At 37.0% G+C, this 6132-nt stretch overlaps 1 pseudogene; it reads right to left on the bottom strand.

Annotated features, from left to right (window-relative positions):
- Positions 1-1715: 1715 nt before the first annotated feature.
- On the bottom strand, positions 1716-5408 carry LOC149259147 (E3 ubiquitin-protein ligase UPL6-like; annotated as a pseudogene).
- Positions 5409-6132: the final 724 nt, after the last annotated feature.

Here is a 6132-nt window from a genome sequence, read left to right as displayed (position 1 = left end):
TATTCAATTTTTTAATACTTATTCAATTTTACGGAATAAATTATTACTGAATTAATTAACACCATTAACAAGAAATTTAAAATTTAATTTCAAAATTTCCATCGTATGAAAATTCAAATAAGGTTACCACTAATTTTCCTCGTTCAATGACGATCCTCCTCATGGATGATGACCACCGCTTTTGTTGAGTAAAATCTAAAAACATCTTTACAACGTGCACATATTAAAGACCAATATGATATATTTTAAAGAAATTCCTTGATGTATGCAAGCAAACAAACGAGATTTAATATACAAATCTGGTTTCTAAAACAGAACCTGATTAGAATAATCTTTTAATTATACTATTTATTATAGAAGAGTCAAGGGGTTAGTTCAAGTTCAACCGGTTGATATTTGAGTACTGATAATACATGTTTCGTTGAAATTCATTGATTTAAACCGTTGGCTTATTCAAATCCTGAATTAAATACAACGGTCTATGTTAGTGAATTTACAACATTTCTCTTTTCAATACGACCCTCTAACATCCCTCGGTAAAGCGGTAAAGTTCTAGAATAAATGGTAAAATATAAATGTTATTTTTACACAGTAAGGCGTTCCCTCTGAGAAAGACATCCCTAAAATGTGACGTGTGCGATCCTGAGCCATTGATTCTGTGTGTTAGATGATTAGAGTGTTTTCTGCCGTTCGTTTTTTCTGTTTTTCATAGAAAAAAATGGTTTTTTTTGGTCTGCTGGCGATGAGACTCTTCTGCTGGCCATGAGACTCTTTGCAGAGACTGCCTGCTGGCAAATGAGACTCTTCTGCTGGCGATGAGACTCTTCAATGAGACTCTTCATGTCCTTCTTCCCTACTCTTTGTACCTATTTGAAGGCTATGTGGAAAATCTGATGCTTTGTTTTTTCTTATTCTTTGTACCTATTTGAAGGCTATGTGGAAAATCTGATGCTTTGTTTTTTCTTATTCTCACCTGCCTCACGAATCGCAAGCTCCTTCGGCCTATCCATGTCCATAGCAACCCTGTGCGCTCCTTGGAGGGATCTGATGTCAAAATTGTTGTCTGCGTAGATTACCAGTGTTGTTTATCCGGCCGGCCTTCACATTTTTCGGTTCGTTCCTCTGCCTATTCTTAACTCCTCTCTGGTTTCCTTGCTATTTTTTATTAATGACTGTCGTTCAACAAATTGTCATTTCCCTAAAATGAATGTCACACCTCAAACATATATTTGGTCTATTCTGTTTCAACTTTCAACTTGATCACAAACATTTTTCTTAGCTGGAATAGGTTTTATCAGATCTGTTGTGCTTCTAATGTATAATACAAAACAAGTCTGCATAACATGCGTCTGGAAATAGTCTATCTTCAATTTAGTAAACACGTCTTGCAGAATTTTATATTTCTAGATCATGTCATGCTCTGTTTTTGCATCGAAATTTACCTGCAATGTAGCATAGGCAGGATTTGGATAGAGCAGATGATCAGCAGTTTCCTTGAAAATACCACACCCATCATTTCCAGCCTCTTCAACTCCAAATTCATTCACAAATGTTGCGTGAATTATTCCTCTAGGTTATTCTTATTCTCACCTGCCTCACGAATCGCAAGCTCCTTCGGCCTATCCATGTCCATAGCAACCCTGTGCGCTCCTTGGAGGGATCTGATGTCAAAATTGCTGTCTGCGTAGATTACCAGTGTTGTTTATCCGGCCGGCCTTCACATTTTTCGGTTCGTTCCTCTGCCTATTCTTAACTCCTCTCTGGTTTCCTTGCTATTTTTTATTAATGACTGTCGTTCAACAAAATGTCATTTCCCTTAAATGAATGTCACACCTCAAACATATATTTGGTCTATTCTGTTTCAACTTTCAACTTGATCACAAACATTTTTCTTAGCTGGAATAGGTTTTATCAGATCTGTTGTGCTTCTAATGTATAATACAAAACAAGTCTGCATAACATGCGTCTGGAAATAGTCTATCTTCAATTTAGTAAACACGTCTTGCAGAATTTTATATTTCTAGATCATGTCATGCTCTGTTTTTGCATCGAAATTTACCTGCAATGTAGCAAATTCCAAAGGGTCATCAAATAATCCAGTATCAGTTTCTTGTTAACTGTTAAATGTGGTTATTTTGGATTTATTAATAGTCGTTTATTTTACAACTGTCGAATACCAGATACCTAGAATTGTGCCTTAATTGTTTTTTCTATGATCCGAGGCTTAAATCAAGGACTTAAACCCTTTGAAATCCACCTGGAATGAGTACTTGTCACTTCCTATTGTTCACCATTGACTGCTACATGTGAAGCCATGTCATCGCTATGACAACGCCATCGAACATTACTTGAAATCACCAAGTCATTGTTTAAACCACACCACTGCTACTTGATGCCATGTGAAATGTTATGTCAACATTGGAATTTCGTATTGGATCATTTCTGCATAACATGCGTCTGGAAATATTCTATCTTCAATTTAGTAAACATGTCTTGCAGAATTTTATAATTCTAGATCATGTCATGCTCTGTTTTTGCATCGAAATTTACCTGCAATGTAGCAAATTCCAATGGGTCTGTTTGTCTTAGGTTTTGGATTTTGAGGTAGATCATGAGTTGGAGCAGGGGAACCTGAACTTGATTTCACAATATAATTTGGCATAGGCAGGATTTGGATAGAGCAGATGATCAGCAGTTTCCTTGAAAATACCACACCCATCATTTCCAGCCTCTTCAACTCCAAATTCATTCACAAATGTTGCGTGAATTATTCCTCTAGGTTATTCTCATGTCAATCCATTTAATTCCCTGAATGAATCCTCAACAGCCCGGTCTTGCCTTATCCTGATTTGGTATCATTCAAAAGACTGTGTGAGAGCTTCTGTTTTCTCTGGCCGAGGCTAGCACTGAAGTATAAATCTGGATTCTGAACCCTTTTTATAAATGGCACTAACAATGGTGTTTGTTTCAGCAGGTCACTGACAATTGGATTTTCATTTCCAGCCTTAGTATAGGAGAATCTTCCCTCAACTGCATCACGAGCATGAAGGTCATCTAGCGATGTAAAATTGTTTCCTACAATTCCAATCCTGCAACTGTGCCAATAGTACAGCTGTTAACATGCTGAATCTCTCTCCCTGTAACTGAAATCCTTTTTGATTTGATACAGACTGAACAGACTTCTCAAGATGTTTAGGAAACCTAGAGGGGACCACCTATAGCAGTAACCACAATGCCTCTTTCAAAATGTTAACTAGCTCCTTCACATCTTGGAATGAAAGTGGCTTCTGTTGCTCATATAACTCCTCATTATCAGTTATTGTTGCTGCTTCTATTGTAGATGGCTCCTCATTGGAATTAGTTCTTTCACCAAAATCTGCCATGTCTCCTCATTGGAATTAGTGCTTTCACCAAAATCTGCCATGTCTCCATAAAGAAATCTCAGACTATTTCAGGAAATCTATATTAACGGCACTAAGGATTTGCTTCTCTAAATCCTTGTGCAGTATTATCTGACCCTCATCCTCTCCCATATCATTATCATATTGTTTTGCAGTTGAAGGCTTAAAATTATGGGGTATCCCAAAAGTCTGCAAAGTACAATTTGGCCTAGATAAAGCAAAACCAGCAATTTCCAAGACCTTACTGAGCAAACGAGCATTACTAGGAAGTTGTGAAGTTGTATCTGCAGGAAGAAAATTGAGGAGACTTGGCAAAACAGTTGCTATCTGTTGAATGTAACAAAGGCAGAGACCTTGACTTACAATAGCCTGCTTAAGTTTTAGGAATTGCTTCCATTGAAAAGGAATGGAGAAAAATTGTGCTGGAAAACTCAAATGCTTATTGTGACTATTGTAGGTCTTCTGAGCACTTTTGTAAGCGAGTCTTGTAAGTAAAATCTCTCCCCAAAACATCCCATCTCCAGCAATGCTGGTTTAAATGCCCTGCAGGGTGAAGATTAGCTTCTGGAATTGACTAAATGTATATCTGCAAAATATAGTCCAAAGTGTTTCCATCCCAAGGAAGTGTAAAATCTGTTAAACTGATCGTTGTATCTAACAACTGCAACTTGGTGAATCAGCAAATTCCCTTGGTGGTCTTAAAAGCTCAGACTTTAGTTGCTCCACGTTTTGATGCATTGCCTGTAGACAGCAAATGGCAAAATGTTTTACTCTGTATTTTATAATGGTTCGATCAGAAGAATTATTATAATCCCCATCTATAAATACGGTTAGGATATTGCTAGAAACTTGGATAGATCGATGAAGCAATTTACAGGCAATTTACAGGCTTACACGATGAAGAATATCCCCATTGTCAGTTGCATTAAAGAAAAACAACTGGTGGAAATATTGTGAACTGGGTTTGAATGCATTTATTTCAAAGTTTCCACTATTTTCGCCATAACTAAGACAAGTCACAAAACTCTTATGTATCACTGACCTTGCAGCAAGAGCTTCCCTTCTTCCTCTAAAAAATTTCGGGACTACCAGAGCACTCAGAGTCTGCTGACGAAGCATCTGGCACTGTTCCCGCACAAGCTTAGTTTGTTCCAAATGTTTCTGCATCTCCCTCTCTTTTGAGATCCACCCTCCCAAATCCACAGTCTTTCACCTTGATGGGTCCCCAGAGAAAAACATTCTGCTCTTGTCTAATCTGCTCTCTCCTTGTGCAATTAGGAACTCAGCTTACTTTCGAGGTACAAATTTCTCTTAGAGCTGATTTGCTGAGTTTTCATTTGAAGTAACAGTTACGAAAAGCAAACTGTGCAAAGGGCCTGTTTATTTGTAGTGAAGGGAAATCTTAAATTAGTCCAACGTTTCTTCTTTCATTTTTTTTTCTTCGTTGGTTGGTTTTTAATTTAATTTAAATATATTTATTTGTTGCTCGTTTCGTTCTTTGTTTAATCACAAGAAAGTCCTGCTATTTGAAACAAAATAAGTTAATTCTTTTTCATTATCATTCCATTAAGAGTGGAAGGTTTATGACTGAAACAAGTATAAATCTGCACTGCATCGCTCATATCATTGAGAAAATCTTTGGCATTAGTGGGCATCATCTCGATATTTAGTTTATGTCTGTGCGATATCAATTTCTATTTTCCTGGCTTCCACATAAGCTTATGCAATGCATTCAACCAAAGGCTTTTGCAAGACTAGTGGTCCATTAGAGTTGTGGCGCACTGGTATGGTTGGGATGGGTTGATCTGGCAAAACTCTGATTCTCATGGCCCTCTTTAGCAGACAAAATGTGATGGTCCATTACTTAGGTAGATTGTTTCACAGTCTGTCTTTTACACGAGGTGTAAAAGGATGGGTGAATCAGAGCATGCAGACAAAGAGGTTTCCCTTAATTTTGGATGATGTATGGGAAGAACCTGCGAAATTGCTGGAGAAATTAAGAGTACTCGGCTTTAATTCTTATAATCAAACAACACTGTTAGATGTCCGTCAAAGCAGAGATATCCACAATAAAAATCGAGGATTTGATAGAAGATGAGAGTTGGTGGTTGTTTGGTTTTCAGCATTTTCCATATAATGGTAGAGATATGCTAGGAAAATGACCCAAACTGAGAAGGTTGGTGCCATGGAGTCTGGGCTCAATTGGAGAAATTCAAGTGATCAGGTTCCGATTCCTTTATGTAAAAATGGAGGCATTTTCAGAGTGCCTCTGTTGTAATGGTTTCATGTAAATAAGATGGAAAGTAATTTTTGTGAATTTCAAAATTTGATCAAATTTTAATTATGTGAATGTATTGTAAACAATTTCGGTCAATAAAGGATATTCGTTTGGTTAATCTCCTTACCTGTTACATGAACCTCTCTGATATGTAGTTACTAGAATGCTTTCATCCAAATTCGATTCACAAGTTGGTCATTTTCTTAGCAGGATTCATTCACTAATTCAGAGAGCCATGTTAAGCTTCTTAATCATTCATTTCCAGGTCCTTCACAAACTCATAACCCCCACTAGTCATAGTGAATCTAACACTGAATATTAAATGATATATTTCTTTTAACTTATTTATTGTTCTCTAGTAACTTACGCTGCAACTCTGTACTTGCTTAATATTATAAGCAACAAGTTTACATACCTCCCATGAGCTTCAAGAGAACCCACTCTAAACTGAGA

The sequence above is a fragment of the Pinus tabuliformis genome, chromosome 6 (genome assembly GCF_031772625.1).
Source record: "Pinus tabuliformis cultivar Carrire ecotype Pingquan chromosome 6, CPIR1, whole genome shotgun sequence".
NCBI lineage: Eukaryota > Viridiplantae > Streptophyta > Pinopsida > Pinales > Pinaceae > Pinus > Pinus tabuliformis.
The sequence above is the reverse complement of the archived record's forward strand: the minus strand, read 5'-3'. Positions and strand labels throughout refer to the sequence as shown.